Source organism: Pinus tabuliformis, chromosome 2_2 (genome assembly GCF_031772625.1).
Source record: "Pinus tabuliformis cultivar Carrire ecotype Pingquan chromosome 2_2, CPIR1, whole genome shotgun sequence".
In the NCBI taxonomy this organism is placed as follows: Eukaryota; Viridiplantae; Streptophyta; class Pinopsida; order Pinales; family Pinaceae; genus Pinus; species Pinus tabuliformis.
In genome coordinates, this window is record NC_142300.1 from 385,334,630 (window position 1) to 385,357,120 (window position 22,491).

Here is a 22,491-nt window from a genome sequence, read left to right on the forward strand (position 1 = left end):
ATGGTGAAACAGTCAGTCCTAATTTCCCATATTTTTTTTATGGAGGATTCAACTCAAATTGTGACATGGAGATTGCAATATTCTCAACTTTGCAATTTGGGTATTTCAAAACTGTATAGTGACTTATTTTTTTTTTACGAAAATGTGACCGAATTATTGTTTCATGGTCTACGTAGTTAATCTTTCCATCATATTTTTTGAATATATCTATATATACTAAAACCTCCCCATCCTTTGAAAAGGAAAACAAGAATGTGGACACTCAAAACCGAGAACAAACTGAAAGTTGATGTTACTGCAATTCCAAAGCATTTCCAGAACATGGGATTATTAATAGTAAACTATATATCAAATTCATATTTGTGTTATGAATGGGATTCCAGAGCAGGTCGATTCCGGGAATCGACCTGCTCTGTAATTCATGAAAAGTAAACTATATATCAAATTCATCTTTGTGTTATGTTATGGTAAGTATTAATGTACTTGTTCATTAATGAATTATGGAACTAAACCTATAGCATTTCATTAATCCTCGTTTACCAATTATGGTTGTATAATGCCAATTTTATATAGTTTTTTAAAGTTTTAAATATTTTTTTTAACAGTAATCAATCTCAACAAGCTTCTTAATCAATAAAAAATTTATAATTTAAAAGGTTTATATATAAGGCGTTTACATATACATTATTAATAACGTTAATTAACTTTATATAAAAATTTACCAAAAGACTAATAATTGTAACCGGAAAAGAGTCTTATAATCTTCATTTACATTTACATGGGAAAAGAAATAAAATTTGCACATGGTGAAATTGTCAGTCCTAATTTCCCATTTTTTTTTATGAAGGATTCAACTCAAATTTTTACATGGAGATTGCAATATTCTCAACTTTGCAATTTGGGTATTTCAAAACTGTATAGTGACTTATTTTTTTTTTACGAAAATGTGACCGAATTATTGTTTCATGGTCTACGTAGTTAATCTTTCCATCATATTTTTTGAATATATTTATATATATACTAAAACCTCCCCATCCTTTGAAAAGAAAAACAAGAATGTGGACACTCAAAACCGAGAACAAAAAGTTGATGTTACTGCAATTCCAAAGCATGTCCACAACGTGGGATTATTAATAGTAAACTATATATCAAATTCATCTTTGTGTTATAAATGAGATTCTAGAGCAAGTCGATTCCGAGAATCGACCTGCTCTGGAATTCATGAAAAGTAAACTATATATCAAATTCATCTTTGTGTTATGTTATGGTAAGTATTAATGTACTCGTTCATTAATGAATTATGGAACTAAACCTATAGCATTTCATTAATCCTCGTTTACCAATTATGGTTGTATCAATGCCAATTTTATATAGTTTTTTAAAGTTTCAAATATTTTTTTTAACAGTGCCCTGAAGCTTAGATTAATCAGTCTCAACAAGCTTCTTAATCAATAAAAAATTTATAACTTAAAACGTTTATATATAAGGCATTTACATATACATTATTAATAACGTTAATTAACCTTATATAAAAATTTACCAAAAGACTAATAATTGGAACCGGAAAAGAGTCTTATAATCTTCATTTACATTTACATGGGAAAAGAAATAAAATTTGCACATGGTGAAATTGTCAGTCCTAATTTCCCATATTTTTTTTATGGAGGATTCAACTCAAATTTTTACATGGAGATTGCAATATTCTCAACTTTTCAATTTGGGTATTTCAAAACTGTATAGTGACTTATTTTTTTTTTTACAAAAATGTGACCGAATTATTGTTTCATGGTCTACGTAGTTAATCTTTCCATCATATTTTTTGAATATATCTATATATATACTAAAACCTCCCCATCCTTTGAAAAGAAAAACAAGAATGTGGACACTCAAAACCGAGAACAAACTGAAAGTTGATGTTACTGCAATTCCAAAGCATGTCCACAACCTGGGATTATTAATAGTAAACTATATATCAAATTCATATTTGTGTTATGAATGGGATTCCAGAGCACGTCGATTCTGGGAATCGACCTGCTCTGGAATTCATGAAAAGTAAACTATATATCCTATTCATCTTTGTGTTATGTTATGGTAAGTATTAATGTACTCGTTCATTAATGAATTATGGAACTAAACCTATAGCATTTCATTAATCCTCGTTTACCAATTATGTTTGTATCAATGCCCATTTTATATAGTTTTTTAAAGTTTTAGATATATTTTTTAACGGTGGCCTGAAGCTTAGATTAATCAGTCTCAACATTCTTCTTAATCAATAAAAAAATTATAATTTAAAAGGTTTATATATAAGAAATTTACATATACATTATTAATAACGTTAATTAACCTTATATAAAAATTTACCAAAAGACTAATAATTGGAACCGGAAAAGAGTCTTATAATCTTCATTTACATTTACACGGGAAAAGAAATAAAATTTGCACATGGTGAAACTGTCAGTCCTAATTTCCCATATTTTTTTATGGAGGATTCAACTCAAATTTTTACATGGAGATTGCAATATTCTCAGCTTTTCAATTTGGGTATTTCAAAACTGTATAGTGACTTATTTTTTTTTTACGAAAATGTGACCGAATTATTGTTTCATTGTCTACGTAGTTAATCTTTCCATCATATTTTTTGAATATATCTATATATATATAATAAAACCTCCCCATCTTTTGAAAAGAAAAACAAGAATGTGGACACTCAAAACCGAGAACAAATTGAAAGTTGATGTTACTGCAATTCCAAAGCATGTCCACAACGTGGGATTATTAATAGTAAACTATATATCAAATTCATCTTTGTGTTATGAATGGGATTCCAGAGCAGGTCGATTTCGGGAATCGACCTGCTCTGGAATTCATGAAAAGTAAACTATATATCAAATTCATCTTTGTGTTATGTTATGGTAAGTATTAATGTACTCGTTCATTAATGAATTATGGAACTAAACCTATAGCATTTCATTAATCCTTGTTTACCAATTATGGTTGTATCAATGCCAATTTTATATAGTTTTTTAAAGTTTTAAATATTTTTTTTAACAGTGGCCTGAAGCTTAGATTAATTAGTCTCAACATTCTTCTTAATCAATAAAAAATTTATAATTTAAAAGGTTTATATATAAGGCATTTACATATACATTATTAATAACTTTAATTAACCTTATATAAAAATTTACCAAAAGACTAATAATTGGAACCGGAAAAGAGTCTTATAATCTTCATTTACATTTACATGGGAAAAGAAATAAAATTTTCACACGGTGAAACTGTCAGTCCTAATTTCCCATATTTGTTTTATGGAGGATTCAACTCAAATTTTTACATGGAGATTGCAATATTCTCAACTTTGCAATTTGGGTATTTCAAAACTGTATAGTGACTTATTTTTTTTTTACGAAAATGTGACCGAATTATTGTTTCATGGTCTAGGTAGTTAATCTTTCCATCATATTTTTTGAATATATCTATATATATACTAAAACCTCCCCATCCTTTGAAAAGAAAAACAAGAATGTGGACACTCAAAACCGAGAACAAACTGAAAGTTGATGTTACTGCAATTCCAAAGCATGTCCACAACGTGGGATTATTAATAGTAAACTATATATCAAATTCATCTTTGTGTTATGAATGGGATTCCAGAGCAGGTCGATTCCGGGAATCTACCTGCTCTGGAATTCATGAAAAGTAAACTATATATCAAATTCATCTTTATGGATTTCAGAGACCTGTGGTTTGAATCTTTTGAATTATTGACCGGAGAATCCACAGTTTTGTCATTTTTGTACCAACGTTTCAAATCCCAAATGGGATCCATTTGAAGATGGATCCCATTTGGGATTTGAAACGTTGGTACAAAAATGACAAAACTGTGGATTCTCCGGTCAATAATTCAAAAAATTCATCTTTGTGTTATGTTATGGTAAGTATTAATGTACTCGTTCATTAATGAATTATGGAACTAAACCTATAGCATTTCATTAATCCTCATTTACCAATTATGGTTGTATCAATGCCAATTTTATATAGTTTTTTAAAGTTTTAAATATTTTTTTTAACAGTGGCCTGAAGCTTAGATTAATCAGTCTCAACATTCTTCTTAATCAATAAAAAATTTATAATTTAAAAGGTTTATATATAAGGAATTTACATATACATTATTAATAACGTTAATTAACCTTATATAAAAATTTACCAAAAGACTAATAATTGGAACCGGAAAAGAGTCTTATAATCTTCATTTACATTTACACGGGAAAAGAAATAAAATTTGCACATGGTGAAAATGTCAGTCCTAATTTCCCATATTTTTTTTTATTGAGGATTCAACTCAAATTTTTACATGGAGATTGCAATATTCTCAACTTTGCAATTTGGGTATTTCAAAACTGTATAGTGACTTATTTTTTTTTTACGAAAATGTGACCGAATTATTGTTTCATGGTCTACGTAGTTAATCTTTCCATCATATTTTTTGAATATATCTATATATATACTAAAACCTCCCCATCCTTTGAAAAGAAAAACAAGAATGTGGACACTCAAAACCGAGAACAAACTGAAAGTTGATGTTACTGCAATTCCAAAGCATGTCCACAACGTGGGATTATTAATAGTAAACTATATATCAAATTCATCTTTGTGTTATGAATGGGATTCTAGAGCAGGTCGATTCCGGGAATCGACCTGCTCTGGAATTCATGAAAAGTAAACTATATATCAAATTCATCTTTGTGTTATGTTATGGTAAGTATTAATGTACTCGTTCATTAATGAATTATGGAACTAAACCTATAGCATTTCATTAATCCTCGTTTACCAATTATGGTTGTTTTGGTTAGAGTGAGAGTCCTCGCATATGGCTGTGAGCATGGTATAACGTGATAAAAGCAAAATACTTTGAGCATGGTATAACGTGATAAAAGCAAAATACTTTGCCCATTTGGTCCACCTAAAACGATGAAATGACTTGAATATAGTTGTTTGTTACGTCAATTTATAATGATGAATTGAATAGAATGTATTCACATGATAATTGTTTTTGTTGTATATATGGGGGTCAATTTAATTAACAATATGTCATAATAGAAATAGTAGGTTTTGTAAAATTAGCTACAGTTTTTTGGTTGTGAAATAATATTTAAAAATGTTTTTAATTAGTTATGAATTTGTCTTTTTGAAATATAAGGAAATAGGTTAATGTATAAAATAATTAATATATTTATCAAATAGTTTGAGATTTTTTTTGTTATTGTAATAATAAGAGATTTTTTTGTTATTGTAATAACAAGAATTTTTGTGATGATTTGTATATTATTATTAATATTTTATTAGATAATTTGTCACAATAAATCTACTAAAATATATTAGAAAATCTGAAATCTACGCCATGATGGTTTGTTTCTCTTTAGATTTAGGAATATGTTAATTATTATTGATTGCATATGCATGGAAATTATAATTATGTGGAAAACAAATAATAGTAAAATTAAACTTGTATATCAAAAAATTAACAAAATATATACCTTGGGAAGCATTTTCGAGAGAGAACCCAACTGGAAGGCGAGACCACCATACACTCGTCCTTTGAATGGAAAAAGGATGAAAGTATGAAAAAGTGAGGCATGTGGCTTGTGGGATACTATAGTGCACAAGTCCTCTATGTTTCCTTCCCTTTTATCCACTCTCAACTACTTTACTCATATATGGCACAAAATGCACTTGAATAGAATCAAACGTCTTTTCCTCCTAGTGATTCAGTTATAACACATCTTGATAGCCTACTAGTGGTTAAGTCTGACTCATTGAACTCTTCACTTTCAATGAGTAGGGTGTAGGGGGTGGGGGGAGGGGGGGGGGTGGGGTAAGGGGGTAGGGCGCGGGTAGGGTGTAGGGGGGGGGATGGGGGGGGTAAGGGTAAGGGGTTAGGGTGCGGGTAGGGTGTAGCGAGGGGGTAGGGGCAGAAGGGGGTGGGTAGGGGGATTGGGGGGGTTGGGGTAGGGCACAGGGATGGGGTAGGCCATGGGGGTAGGGGTGGGGAAGGGTAGGGGGGGTGTGGGGAGCACTGGGCACGGTGGGGAGGGGCGGCCGCAGGGAGGGGTTGGGGGGGCTACGGGGTTTGCGGGGATGGGGGGGCAGAGGTTAGGGGGGGAGGGGCTTTCGGGGGCGGGGGGCGAGGGGGGATGGGGCGCGGGAGTGTGGAGGGATGGTAGGGGGTAGGGTGAGGGAAGGGGATGGGGGGCTAGGGTGGGGGGAGGCGGGGGGCGCGTGGGTAGGGGCTCGCCCATACTTTCCTAAATGTCCACTTAGCCTCATTATCCCTCACCTGACCTCCCGCTCTCCCATCGACCCGCCTGCCTGTTAGAGGTGGCAAAGACCCATTAGAAGAGGAATTTGCGCAAAAGGAAGCAAAAAATATTGTGGAAGATGACAATGATGAAACTCTAGAGGACGAAGAGTTTGGATTACGTGACATTGTTGATTAAATTTAAGTTATACCTGGAAATCAAGCTTTGCAATGTTTTGACTCTGACATTTCATGAAAAGTATAATCAATGAATTAAATTTGGTATGTGTTCAATATTTGTAATTTGTGATTTGCGCATTGATTTTTAAGTTAATTATTATTTTTTGAAAAAAAAGTTGTTATTATTATTTTTTTGACATGAAATTCATAAAAAAAACTATTATTTGACCATTTTTAGTTAATATTTTTGTATAAAAATTGTGATTTTGACATGTTAATTCTAGCAAAAAATTATCAAAACGTTTAGTTTTTTTGTTATATTTATGTTAAAAATGGTTATTTTTATGTCCATTGTTAAAAAATGTTGTTTTTTAGAAACAATTATTTCATGTGGATTGAAAAATTAATTAAGGATGTATAAATATGTAGATTATCTAAAATTCAAACTATCGACTTTCTAATTTAAAAACGCAAAATAATAAAAACCCCCCTAAAAAAAAAAAATTAAGATAGAGAACAAGAAAATATGAATAAAATGACGACTTCAAAAACTGTCAAATTTAGAAAATAATTTTTTACATTTCACACACTAGAAAATTAAAAGTCAAAAAATAGGTCTTTTAAAAAAAGGGTGTGATGCAGAATACTCACTTTTTAAAATCAGCATGAACATCACTACGATTCTAAAACTTGATATCATCCTTGAACATGAAAAAAGATTAAAGTTCCAAAAACCATGTTCTAAAAAAAACATGTGTATTCTGCATCACCATTTTTGAAAATCGGGTCATTTTTTTGCTATCTCTACGAAACGGGTAACAGTATCAGTTCCCGTTTCAAAGTTTACATTGTTTAAAATGAAAAGTATAAAATTTCACTAAATATTTGAACATAAAGTCAAACCACAAACCTCTAGATACAGAGGCAGAGGAGGGCACAAAAGAATCCTTAAAGAAAATAAATTTAGATGATAATGCTAGAAATGAGAATGACAAACCTTAGTGAGGAAGAGTCAAATATGACATCTTCAAGACTTTACTGGACAACGAGAAGATATTCTTACATACGTTTTCATTGTTGGATGCATGTGTTAAGTAGCTTTTTGTAGAGAAGAAAATGATTGAAAATTTGTGGAAATATTTAGGTGTTAATCCTACTGAAACTCACAATTTTCTAACTATTGCTAATTCTACTTATGAAACAGCATACAATCATCTAATCAAAGACAACACATGTCAATTAATACACTGTAAATTAGTATGTTAAGATACACAAGGTATGTAGGTAGAAGTAGCCCATGATAGCTATGTAGGATTACCTAGAATAGTAAATTAACTAGAGAAAAGAAAGGGCATGGAAAGACTTAGAACTACATGAAAGGTTGTTAAGGATTTAAATAGAAGGATACTTGTGCAAATAGGTGAAATTACATGAAACCTTTTATAGTAGTATGTGATCTAATTTGGTAATGAATTGTAGAAGTGTATAGATGATCTAGCAAACCTGATGATTGGTATGGAAAGCAAATAATAGTAGCCAAGTACATAAGAAAATCAATGTTGCTTAAGAAGTAGTTTCATAAATAGGAAACAAACAGACACACACATATATGAAATTGAAACTACTCATGTGTACTATTATAACTACCAGATGATAGTATGAAAGAAAATAGACTAATGGAAGTTTGGGTAGGAAAAAAATAGCTATTAACACTAAGTAGTGTTGAGAGAATGTTTTAGTATACATTTTGGGAAAGATAATTGTGAAGACACAAAGAAATAAACGTTTGTTCTATGCTTATATACTTACAAATATGTATATAGCATGAGAATAAATGTATACAATACATATAAAACATTGGATGAGAATAAATGTAAACAATACATATAAAACATATGATGATTGACTATATATAACAATTGAAATATCAATTACAAAATTGGGAATTTAGAAACTTTAATTTCAAATAGTTTTATATATCTAATCAGAGTAGTTAATGGAATATTATGAGGGAATAGGAATGTGACACCCCCTCCTAACTCCAAAGCCCCACCAAAGAGAGAATGAGGTAGTCACTACGCAGATCCAACTCCTAACATACAATTATGGGAATGTGACCTAAATATTTTGACCTTTTTCAACTTCCTTATAACTTTCAATACATGACATCGTTGCATCCATCTTGTCCAAATTATTCCAACGATATAAATTTTTCCTCAATCGTATTTACGGATTGAGAGTTATGCCCTTTTAAGGATAAGCCCTTTAACCTTGCTATATCATCTTAGCCTGCATGTGGAATCCATCCAATGGGCCAAATGGTGGGTGTCTAGGAAGTGTTTCCATCATGGACAGGGTCGTGAGGCAGGCAAGTAAATCACCAGCCAAAACTTAGCATGTTTCCACATGCATACATTTTATTAAATTCTGGACCCAACCCCTGACCTTTGACTTAAGTTAGGGTCGAGCCTCCTCCTCTTGGCAGGTAACATGTTAGGTCGGGGTTAGCATGACCCAAAACCTACAATATCTCTTGACTTTATTCAAACTCCCTACCTCTATTATTTGCACAGTCGAGCCACCATAGGTTGGGGCTGCTATAGAATTAAATGCACGGTGTATGGATAATGAAGGAACCCTCAAGGGTCTTCTGAAGACCCTTGGTAGACTGTAATATTTTCTACAGTTGTCAAAAAGCTACATGCATGTCCATATTCAATAACTAACTATCAAAGAAAAAAAGATTCATTATCTCGAGTCTCCATGTAGATTTGCTGGAGAGTGCAATGCAGCTAGGCAGAAGTCCTGTGAGATGGCTCCAGATCAAGTCTTGCAGATAGAAGAGACAAGCGTAATTACAACATAAAACCTTGACAATTAATGTATGAATATACAAAACACATATAGTTGCACATAACTAAGCTACTCATTCTAAAAGACATTGAATAAACATATAAATGAATTATAGTACCAACATCATGGAGTAGACAATACAACCACAATTCTATATTAATGTCGAAACAATGATTATAACCATTGGTTGCATCAACCTTCCCTTACCCCTCCATCTCTTCTCTCTCTCTCCCTTCTTACCAACTTCTTATGCTTAGGTCTGAGACTCTGCTTGACAATCAAGTAAGCTATCCTTTCAAATGATCTGACCCTCTTCACAATAGCCCTAGCTCTGCTTATGTAGCATTCAAGGTTAGGGTTCCCAAGTTTCTCCATGAGTTTCCTTAGGTAAAAGTAATGATGTTTCCATTCTTTTGAGCTCTTTCCCATTTTCATTCTTCATTAGGATTATAAATCCCCCACATAGTTCGAACTTTGATGTTTGCTTACTTTTCTGAGTTGATTTAGGAGAGAATATAGGGATGTTTCTTACTCAATTCGCTCCTTTGACCCTTAAATCCTCATTAGGGTTCACTAACACTGTCCCCAAGGTAACAAGTAGAGTTGCTTGGGTCACTAACGCTCCCTTAGGCTTGCAGGGAAGTTTTATAAAGCAAGTTGTCAGTGTATAGGCAATGTTAGCTTGGAAACAAGGCTTGTGAACTTGGTCATTGCTTCAGTCATCATGTCTTTCCCCTCTAAGTTGATGAGGAGGTCATTTTATTGTATAACAAATGCCCCCTAAAGTGTGATCAAAGGTTGCGAAGATGGCCAAAATACTTTACTTAACTATTATGTTTCTTCTTTAACAAAAAGAGAGAGAGGATCATATCTTCACGTTGTATGGGAAACCTGACACAACAAATATATAAAACGACTAAAATCATGTCCTAATTTGGGCATTCCCATGCTCAGTAGCTATGTCAGAGTGCTTTTCTCATAAAAGAGATACAACGATGCTTGCCGTTGATAAGTACAATGTCGAACCAGTGTCATAATAGGATCATTCTGATGAGTTGTCTCCAAAAAATAATATACGCAACTTGGGAGAGGAAACAAGGGTGAGTAAATCAAGCCTCTACCCAAGGTCTTCATTTCCTCTTCACCGAACAACATAGATCGATGCATGTGAATATATGCATTGATGCAAAAAATAATTTGATTACTAGTCAATAATGGAGACCATTAATAGACATGTGGAAGGCCACCAATAATGGTGATGGTCTCCAAGATGCATAGTACAATCTAGCGAGTGTGAAAACAAATTTGTCGTCAAACACTAGTGGAATCGCTTAACCAGGAACCAACAATAAGAACCCCTAGTCAAACACAAGGTGACCTGCCACCAATGTCTGCAAGTGCCAAGGCACTAAATGTGTTTCTGGGTTGTCTTCCTAGATAGAGTGTTGAAGTCGATAGGAAGAGACTTGTCGAAAGGTAGGAAATAATGTGTCCTACATTAATTGACATGAAACAAGATAAGAATGATCTGTTTTTGGAGTAATCTTTAAGCATTGGGTCTAAACAACAGAGGGAATGATGAAAGAATATCCTTGATGGGTTGATGAAGGAAATAAAAGATTATCCCTTGAACAATAGAAGGCATGACAACGGTTTTAACCATGCATCACTTGAATCATGAACACTAAAGAGTCTTAGGATATAGAGATGCAAGAACATCAAGGTATTTAGGCTAAACTCATAGGATGGTAAGATTCATACTGAGAGGCCGTCACAAGGAAGGTTTATCTGAGGGAGTGCCATGCTCAATGGAATGACTACTACCAAACCATGCTTTCAAATATTGAACACAGTTGTATTGTCCACTTTCCCCATCTGATTAGCTTAGTGAGTCTAGATGGGTAAACTCATCTGTCATTTCATATTTTGAGAGTCTAAAAGGGACCGCAGAAAGAGTGACTCTATGTCCTATCTGATTAGTTTAATGAATCCAGAGAGATAAACTCGTCGATATTTTCATGTTTTAAGAGTCTAAAAAGGATCGTAAAAAGAGTGACTCTACACCTCGTTTATGTAATTTAATGAGTTTATACGAGACAACTCCGTGGTGTTTTCATATTTAGAGAGTTTGAAAATATCATAATGAATGACTCGAGGGTGGCCCCTTTGTCATAGTTTTTAACCAGGTGCAACAAAAGTTTAATAGTATACCCAGATCGGATACTTTTCTGTGAGTTAATCTGCTGAGTCTAGATAAAGAGAAACCTATGCTCAATAGATGATGGCCTCATTTTGTTACGAGTATGAGGTGATAGACTAAACAAACTCAATACCCATCGAATTTTAACGAGTCAAATGAAGAAAACTCAAAGTATCTTTTTCAGTTTAGTGAGCAAGGAAAAATAGGTAAAATAACCAAGCTTCGTTGCTCATTACTTGACCTTGTTCATTCAACTTGTTCTTGAAAACCCATTTGGTTGCAATCAAATTTTTCTCTCTCATTCTTGGAAAAATCTCTGAAGTGTCATTCATTTCAATCTAATCAAGTTCTTTATTCATAATTTTCACCTAGAACTTCTCTTCACTTTCTTGACAGAGGTTCTTAGGTTTTATTTGTCGTAATAGAGCTAGATTAACATAACTTGTACTGCCAACAAGTTTCCTTATGGTTTGGACACCATGTATTTGACCTCTAAGAATCTAACTCTTAGGATATTCCTTTTGTACATACATGTACGATGTCTTTGGACTTGAATTCATGTGTGCTTTCTCACCTTCATTGTCTGAATTTGTTTCCTCCAGATCGACAGACCTCAAATTTGAACTTTCTTCATCATATGAGTTCATATTTCTTTTAGAGGACTCAGGTTGTTAACCTACTTCATCTACTATTACGTTGATGATATACTAAATATTCTTTGTCTGCTTATTGTAACACTTATATCATTTGCTTCAAATGGAGTACATGAGCAATATCCTTTCATTAGTGCGTGAATCAAACTTTACATGATTCTGTTCATTCCTTTTAATGAAGCACTTCCTTCCTAACACTCTGAGGTGTTTAACTAGTGTAGATCTCCCCTTCCATAACTCATAGGGTGTTTTATCATTATTAGGCTTGAATTGAGTTCTGTTTGACATATATACTACTGCCTAGGATACTTCTCCCCAGAAGTTGTGAGACACTCTTGCTTCATCCAACATTGCTCTGGTCATTTCCTATATTTTCATGTTCTTCCTTTCTACTAATCCATTTTCCTGATGAGTTCTAGCTATTGCGTACTTCCTCCTGATGTCGGACTCTTCACAAAATTCCACAAATTCTCTTGAGGTGTATTATCCCCCTCTGTATGATCTTAAGAATTCTATCTTTCGGTATTTCTCCTTTTATACTTTTAGAAAATCCTATAGATTCACAAGCTAATGCAATTTTCTAAAGCAAGAGCCAAGCCTCTACTTCTACTCTTTGCAGTGGAAGCCCATAAAAATCAAGCAAACAATAATCAATAGAGGAAGAGAATCAAAGGTCACATAACACAATAAATATCTAGGGAAAGCCACAACTCAAAACCCCACTATCTGTTTTGTATTAATCTGGAAAATCAAGATGAAATTACAATGCTTTTTCTCTCAAGAACAATCCCAACACTCAGCAAATTCAATATTTAAATCATAAGTAAGCTCAAGGCCAAAGGTTAGCCTCTTCACAAGCTCTCCAAGTCTCTATTCCAATGCTTAATTCCTATGGAGAATAGTTTGTATTTAAAGGGAAATAAACCCTTTAAAAACTATGCAATCCTTGAAGGATCAGTTACTGAATGCATGCACTATTGGTGCAACTCTGAAAAATATAAATCAAATAGTACATTGTCCCTGCACTCTAGTCTCAACTGGATCTTTCTCATAATCCACATGCATGAGTTTATAAGGAATAAATATTTAGTTAACTAGAGTAGCATTGGTGGAGTTCATTAGTGACACCACTGACTGTTAACTCAGTATTAGTTTTCTCAATCAGTTTGAGAACTAATTTAATTAAACTGACTCGTGAAACTGAATCTTCTATTTTACAACTCACAATTAACCCATACTGGACTCCCACAAAGTTGGTAGGACATAGACATGATGACAAAAAGAGTTCCAACTTGAATTTCCTAAGTTAAGTAAGTTTAATAAACATAATTAACTAATTTTAAGTTTCTATGAGAATAGAATTCAAATTTAATTCAAGGAAAAATTAAACTCGAATTTCTTGTTGCCATTTCTCAACACTCCCTATCAACAAGAAAGGGATTATCAACTATCCCGATCCTATCTCTGTGAAACTCAAATTTATGTCTTGACAATGCCTTTGTCAATATGTCAAGATCTTGCTCCTCCATGGGAATGTAATCTAACAAAATGATCCACCTCAACACACAATCTCTAAGATGATATCGGATATCAATATGCTTTGACCGATCATGAAAATGTGGATTTTCAGAGAGATTGATACTAATCTGATTATCATAATAAATCACAGTAGGATCCATATGCTGACCAAATAAACGAACCGGGATCTTCCTCATCCAGCTAGCCTCACATGTTTCCTAACTAGCAGCCATGTACTCTGCCTCTACCGAACTAAATTGCAACCAATATTTGTTTCTTTTTGTACCAAGAAACTATCTCTAACCCAATACTGAATATTCCTCCTAATTTTATCTTCCTGTCGGATGGACTCCCTACGCAATCTGTGTCAGTGAAATCTTGAAGCTTCACTCCCTCTTTCCATCTATCCCATAACCCAAACTAAGTAGTGCCTCTGAGGTATCTCAATACATGCTTTGCCACCTTCCAATACAACTTGGTAGGCCTAATCATCACTTGACTAAGTTGGTTAACTGCATAGCACATATCCGGTCATGTGTTCACCAAGTACATGAGTGAACCCACAAGCTGCCTGTAAACAGTAGCTTCCACCACTTCCCCTGAAGTACCATCCTCCTTCCTCCAGTTATCAGCTAGAGGAGCCTCCATGGGTTTACAACTCTCCATGCGGAATCTCCTGAATATATCGTTGGCATACTTTCCCTGAGATACAAACAACTCCCCATCTCCTTGCCATACTACCATGCCAAGAAAGTAATGCATGATCCCCATGCCCTTCATCTCAAACTCTCTTGCAAGGTCCTTCTTGCAAGATTTGATGACCTTATCATCACATGCCTTTATAAGAGCATCTACATAAAGTAAAATGATAAACAACCCACCTTCCACCACTATGTGATAGAGGCTCACATCCACTTCACTCTTCGTGAAGCCCAACCCGGTGAAGTAGCTATCTATCCCGATGTACCAAGCATGGGGTGATTGCTTTAGCCCATATAAGGCTCTCTTGAGTCGCCACACATGTGACTCACGGTCCAAGGTTTCAAAAACCTTTTCGGTGCTTTATGTGCACGTATTCCTCAATCATGCCATTGAGGAAGGAATTCTTCATATCCATCTGATTAATCTTCCAACCCATCTGTGCTTATCGTGCCTAAATAGATGTGATTGATGAGTACCTTGCAATAGGAGAAAAGGTCTCGTCATAAATAATCTCCTCTACCGGTGAAAAGCCATAGGACACAAATCTGGCCTTATGATTCTCCACACTACCATCTGCAGCTTGCTTTACCTTGTAAATCCAACGAGAGCTCACAGCTAACTTGTCCTATGGTCTCAGGACCACATCCCAAACAATGTTTCGAACTATGGAGTAATAATCCTCCACCATCGCATAGACCCAAACTAGTTGCTGCCCTTCTTCTTGAAAGGAATATGGATCTATCAAAACACATGCACCCATAAGTGTCATGCATCTAGTGTACGTCTCTAGTGACCTCCTCTATCTGTGCTGAGAAGAGGATGCTCTCACATTATCCCGTGCATAATCCAACAATCTATTAGCCTCTCTAGTGCACTTTCTTCCCTCTCTGGAAGACTCTGCCTGAGTGGATGTCTCCACTCTCTAAACCTCTACATGTGGTTGCTCCACATCAATCTGAGGTCCCTCAACCTTAGGAGCTAAAAGCTCCTCATCTGGATGTAGCTCGAGCTCCCTCTCAAGAGATACCAACATGCCCTTCTCTTCACCAAACCTAATATCCTTGTGAACCACTCTCCTTCGACTGGTTGGCATGTACACCTGATACTTGTGGGATGTGTCAATGTACCCCACAAAGATCCCCAACTTTGTTGTTGGCTCAAGCTTCTTCTGTGCACCTTCGGTCACATGGCAATAAACCGATGACCCAAAAATCCTGAAGTGACCAATGTTGGGCCATTAATTTGTCATTATTATTATCATTTTTTATCATCTATTTCATCCATTTCTACCATTCTTTATCACATCATTTATCATAAGTTATCATATAATTCCATTTTATAATTATTTATGCTCTTTTGGATAAATACTATTTTTTCTCGTTTATTTTTAATATATTGAAGATTATTATGCATTATTTTTTCAATGATGGTTTATTAATGAATTTGTTATAACATCACTCACGATTTTAGCCTCCAAGATATTTTCTAGATTGCAAATTTGATTTCCAACTCAGATATTTGCTGGGATAAGAAGCGATAGCCTTGTGTTGGGCATTTTGGGCAAATGAAGATGAATCTAGAAAATTTGAGACATGAGTTTTGTGTAGAACAGACCAAATCAGTTTTGTGTTTGATCAGTTTTCCAAAATTTGTCTTGGATTGAGAGAAAAGAAAGGTTCTCTGAAGGTGATTTTCTTAGATTTGTTGTTACGACCAGTTTCCAAATTCTCCCAATTGCAATACCAAATTCAACTTGTTCCAACTGAATCATGATGGGAATGTCATTTAGGTCTGATATTGTTTATTCAGACTATGTAATGAATCCAAAATTGTACTGGAATTTTTTTTGTGATCGACTTTGATGCAACTTGCCTTTTCTCTCTCTGTATTTAAATGAAAACAAAGATCAAAGAAGGGGGATAATTGAGGTGATAATTAGGAGATAGGAGATGGACAATTATTAGATAGGATGTAGGAGAAGAGATAAGAGATGAGAGATGGGAGATGAAAAATTGTTGAATTTGAGGGGAAGCTAAGAGCTTCATTATGCTGTAATTATTTCTTTCATAATTTTAATGAAGGAAGCTATCCACTGAGTTCTACATCTATTACTTGTAATCTGATCTGAGTTATTTCCCAAGGTAGAACTGAGTCTTGGGCAGCTGGGGCACTACCTTGGACGAGGTGTTGCCTTGATCTTGTAAATTAGTTAGTTATTTGTTTGTTTATTTGAATTTGAATTTGAATTTCTTAAAGTATATTTCCTTTCTTTAACTAATTTGTTGTTTGCTGCATTTTCCAGATTTGTTATTTCATCCAATTTGTAGATATCATTTAATTTGTTGCTCTAGATTAGCATTTGAATTTTGTTAAGTGCAATAGATTAAATTTCCAATTCAGAAATGTGTGGCTTAATTTAACAATTATTTAAGTTGTACGATTAGAATAATTGTTTTTCCTGTCATTTACTTTCTTCTTTTTAATTTTAGTTTTATTATTCAAGTCTTACATTTTATTTCTTGTTGAATGAGTATAGAACACAATCATATAGAACCAGTCTTGTCTGTTGGTATTGTTATGCATATATATTTTTCCGATTGCCTTGAAATAAAAAGATGCTCCTTGGGTTGATAATTAATCTTCAAGTGATTAATTTTTTTTATTAAAAAATTAATTTTCCCCAACAACCAACATCTTGCCTCTTCTCGGAATAAGCCTCCTTTGGTGTCTTCATCTCAGGTATCCAATGTGGGCTATGGTTCTGAATGTAAACTGCGGTGTTTCATGCCTCAACCCACAAGTGTAGCGGTAGGCCCTAATCATGCAACATCGCCCTTGTTGCCCAAACTATGCTCCTGTTCTTCATCACGAAAACCCCATCCTGTTGAGGGTTATGGGATGCCATCAACTCTCGTTTAATCCCTTCCACTACAAAAAAGTTCTTAAAATCATTGGAGACATACTCACCACCGTTATCACTCCATGTAGATTTAACCTTCTTGCCAGAATCTTTCTCTACCAATGCTTTGAACTCACAAAACTTTTTGAAAGTTTGATCCTTTTTCTACATAAAAAATACCCAACATTTATGAGAATAGTCATCAACAAATATAGCATAATACCTGTGTTTGGATTTGGATTTTATCGAGAATGGTCCACAAACATCTAAATTGACTCTATCTAGAATAAACTCTTCTCGATTGTCTCTATCTTGAAAGGAAGACTTGGTGTATTTTTTGAAAGCACAACCCTTGCATGTATCAACTTGCTCAAGTGCACCTTTGGGAAGACTGGTAGAGATTTGTTGCAATATATTCAAAGCCCCACGATGCAAGTGCCCTAATCTCTTGTGCCACAACTCATTGGTGTCTCGGCTCAACATATTTTTCACTTTTAAACTCAAAGCAACACAATCCTCGACCTCTATCTTATAGAGATTCTGAACTCGAATTCCTATCTTCTTTACGTGACCCATGACTATGTTTCGAAGGAATTCCTATCCTTTCAAAAAGATCACATCATACCCTCTATCCTCAATCATGGAAATAGATACTAAGTTCTCTTCAGTCTGGGTACATGCATAACATTCTTCATGGTGAGTGAAGCCACATGCTCCCTCTAAAAATTAATAGTGCACACACCAGTAACACTATACTTACTGTCATCACCCATAACGATCTGCATCTTGAGATATTTCTCCTCCAGTTCACTAAATAACTCTTTGTTTCCATTCATGTAGAATGAAGCTCCAATTTTAGGGAAAATTTTAGGGGCTAATATTCGCCCATGGGCTAATTTTCTATACTTTTTCCAAAAAAAAGATTTGCTAATTTCCATTTTTTTGTAAAAATGATTCGCCCAAATTTTATAGAATGAAATTATTTTACCCTAAAAATTGCCAAAAAATTATATATAAACTATATAAAATATTATAAATTTGAATATTTTTACAAAAATATCTCCAAACAATTTATAGATTTCATATTATGGACTAGTGGGATTCGCCAAGGTTTCTAAACTTTAAGATAAATTTCCATGCTTAAAATTTTCCCTGTCCAATTCCTAAGTACCATACACTTTCCATCATTAAAGACACTGGACATGCAATGAGGGAAAGTCTAATTCGAATTGGGAGGCCAAAGTCTCACTCATCACTCCTCCCGAGGAATTCTTCAATGGAAAATTTGTAGCAAAGGGCCCCATAGTGAGACAATGAAATAACTTAACTTTCTTCATGTCCTTCTTCATACCTCCATGATAAGAATTTGATTTGGAATGGGAAATTTTACCTTTCCCCTTCCTCACCTTAATCGCTAAGGAACATTTCTCTTCATCATTAGTCTTTGATGAAGAGCCATCCCTACTGTTCGTCCTGATCTCATCCTATATCAAATCTGACCATAGTCGTTCCCAATATGGCAGCTTCTCCCGACCACTGACAGAGTCATGATAACTACGTGAACTCTATGGGAGTCCAAGAAGAGCAAGGCTCACAATAACCTCCTTGGAAACCATTATCCCAACACTTCCAAGTTCATCCCAACATTGAGTGAACTCAGTTAAGTATTTCAGAATCGTCTCGCCTTTCTCCATCTTGATTTTACGAAGTTTATCCTTCAGTGCCAACTTCCTTTGATCACTTCTATTTTGATACAAGTTCGTCAATTTTTTCCACATAGCATGCGGGGTTTCCTTTCCATGGAGACTCGAGACAATATGATCTCGAACTCCCTCAAGTATTATCCACCTTGTCTTCACCACACATTTCTTCCACTCGGCCAAGTTCTGTGTATCACTAGCTGTTGGCCTAGGAACTTCCTGTTCAACAAATTCCTTCAAGCCATTGTCCTCTGGCACAAACTCCATCTTGTCCCTCCAGGCTATGAAATTTTAGTTTCCTTCCAAGACATACTCAAGCCTCAACCCATGGAATGACATCTGTCGATCCTGAAGTATGTATTGCAAATTCAAATTTCACCTGTAACCCAAAACCTCAAAAATTTGAAATATCCTCTACTATACTATTCTCAACTCTAATACCATGTAGAAAATCCTGTAGATTCACAAGATAATTCTATTTGCTAAAGAAAGAGACAATAATCTACTTCTACTCTTTATAGCGGAAGCCCATAAACATTGAGAAATAATAATCAATAGAGGAAGAGAATCAAACGGCACATAACACAATTAAATATCTAGGGAAAGCGATAGCTCAAAACCCCATTATATCTTTTGTATTAATCCGGAAAATCAAGATGAAATTACAATGCTTGTTCTCTTTAGAACAATCCCATCACTCAAGAAATTCAATCTCCAACTATAAGCGAGCTCAAGGCCAAATTTTAGCCTCTTCACAAGCTCTCCAAGTCTCTATTCCAATGTGTAGTTCCCATCAAGGATAGCTTGTATTTAAAGTGAAATAAGCCTCTAAAAACTGCGCAATCCCTCAAGGATCAGTTCTTGAATGCATGCACTATCAGTGCAACTCAGAAAAATTTAAAACAAATAGTAAATTGTCTCTGCACTCTAGTCTTAACTGGGTCTTTCTCAGAATCGACATGCATGAGTTTTCGATGAATAAATATTCAGTTAGCTAGAGTAGCACTGGTGGATTTCATTAGTGACACTACTGAATTTTAACTCACTATTAGTTCTCTCAATCAGTTTGAGAACAAATTAACTAAACTGATGCATGAAACTGAGTCTTCTATTTTACAACTCACAATTAACTCATACTAAACTCCTACAAAGTAGGGAGAACATACACATGATGACAAAAAGACTTCCAACTCAAATTTCCTAAGTTAAGTAAGTTTAATAAACTTAATTAACTAATTTTGGGTTGATATGACAATAGAATTTGAATTTAATTAATAGTTTAGTTCAAGGACAAATTAAATTATAATTTCTTGTTGCCATTTCTCAACACTACTTGACTTTTAAACTTGCCATTTTCTAATATTGTTAGGCAGTATAAGTGAAAGAGCTCACTATATAGGGCTAGCCTCACTATAGAGGGAACTGTTCTAGATGATCTCTATGACACTCACAGTCTGTTGGACGAACTGAAAACCATCACAGAGGGAGTAAGATGGTGAATTCAAAACCATCACTTCTGCAAATTGCCTATTGATTTATTCCTAGTTTTTCAGCATATTTCAATCATATATATCATGCGCCTCGAATATTTTCATTTTTATTAGTGTTTGTGCCATTTTCAGATGGGATCTTTCGTTGACAGATGGCCTTCCAGACAACATAAAAATTGTATTCAGGTTTTTTTTCAATACAGCTAATGAATTGGCTGTTCAAGTCGTTAAAGAGCAAGGGCGGGATATGACAGCCATATTAAAAAATAGCGTATGTGTTTAGAAAGATATGCGACTCGTAGAGGGATTAGATTAATGGGATGGTTGTAGTATTTCTATTTTACTTCCACGATGTACTAAGAATGCAAATGGCAGTGGAAAAGACAGAAGAAGATGAACACATTAACGATTAACCATTGATAAACTTTTACTAGTTGCATGATTAGTGGCAGCGATTTCTGGAGGCTTCTCTGCAATATGCGGAATGGATAGCAACTGGTTGTGTGCCCACGTTTCATGAATACATAAAGAATGCCATCCCTAGCTCAGGGATGTGTATTGTCAATCTGTTTCCACTTCTCTTGTTAGGCCAACTTCTCCCAAACAACATTTTGGAGCAAATATATTCTCCGTCTAAGATGCAGGAGAATTGACGGTCAGACTCATCGACGACTTAAAAGATTTCGAGGTATCTAGATTTATTTCAAGACCGTTTAAACAAATATTGCATGCATCAAATTCCTTGCAAAATAATGACTTGTCTTCACTAATTGCAATGAAGGACGAGAAAGAAGGCGGGGAGATAGCTTCAATTATAGAGTGTTACATGAAAGACAGCCCTGATTCTACCCTGGAAAACGCGTAAAATCACATCAAGGGTATTCTTCATCTTTCGCTTCAGGAATTGAATCGGGAGTTTCTTAAGGAAGAGAGTGTGCCATTATGTTGCAAGAAGTTCACTTTCAATATAGCACGAGGCCTTCAATTTCTGTTCAGATACGGAGACGGAATATCCGTATCTAACAACGAAGTGAAGGACCAGATATTCAAAATTCTGGTCGAGCAAGTGCCAATTGAGGAGTAATGACAACCCGGTTACTGTTACTAGGTGTTTGTATTAAGTATGTTTTGAATGTTCTTTGCTTCTTAAATGTGCATGTTCATGGTGCCGTAGATTAAATAAGTGCCAGGATTAACAATAAGTGCAAGTGTTTATGGACTTAGTTTCGCTAGGTTCTGCCAAAGTGCCTGTGGAAATTGTTCCCCGACATATTCCAAATATCGTCTACCGCAATTACTATCATCACCCAATTACTGCTGGACCATTTTCCATTTTATTACTGTATTCTTATATGTTTTATCATCTGAAAAATATATTATATTTTCTTTATAGTTGGTTGGATTCGTAAGATGTTACGTATCATATGGGTATGGTACAATTTCTAGTTTTTTTTTTGTTTTTTTTGTTTTTTTATCGTTTATTGTTATGGGTTAGAATTCATGTTCAACCATGGTCAACCATGATCCAATGTCATATTAGGAGAAATATTGTCTAAATTTTAAAATCTACCACGGTCAACCACTATCAATCACTGTCATCCATCGTCAATAATCATGGTCATCCATGGGAAACCACGTTCCAAAATCGCATTGTCACAACGATTGTCTCAATATGAAATCAACCATGGTCAACCAAGATCCAACATCGCACTGTGAAACCATTGTCAACCATTACTAACCATTGTCAAGAAGGGTATAACGTTGCATTGTGACAAAGATTGTTTCAATATGAAAATCAAACGTGGTATGCCATGGTCTATAACCATGGTCACATTGTGTCAAAGATTGTTTTAGAGTTTATAATATTTATCTTAGGGTTTATATACCTTGGGTTTACAATATTAATCCGTTGGGTTTAATATTATTCCCTTGGTTTTTTAGTATTAATCCATTGGGTTTATGATATCAATACCCTAGGTTTATTAATCCAACGGTTCA

The 22,491-nt window shown here is 34.6% G+C and overlaps 1 pseudogene; it reads left to right on the forward strand.

Moving 5' to 3' along the window:
- The first annotated feature begins 6,033 nt into the window (after window positions 1-6,033).
- Window positions 6,034-21,675, forward strand: LOC149192877 (alpha-humulene synthase-like; annotated as a pseudogene).
- Window positions 21,676-22,491: the final 816 nt, after the last annotated feature.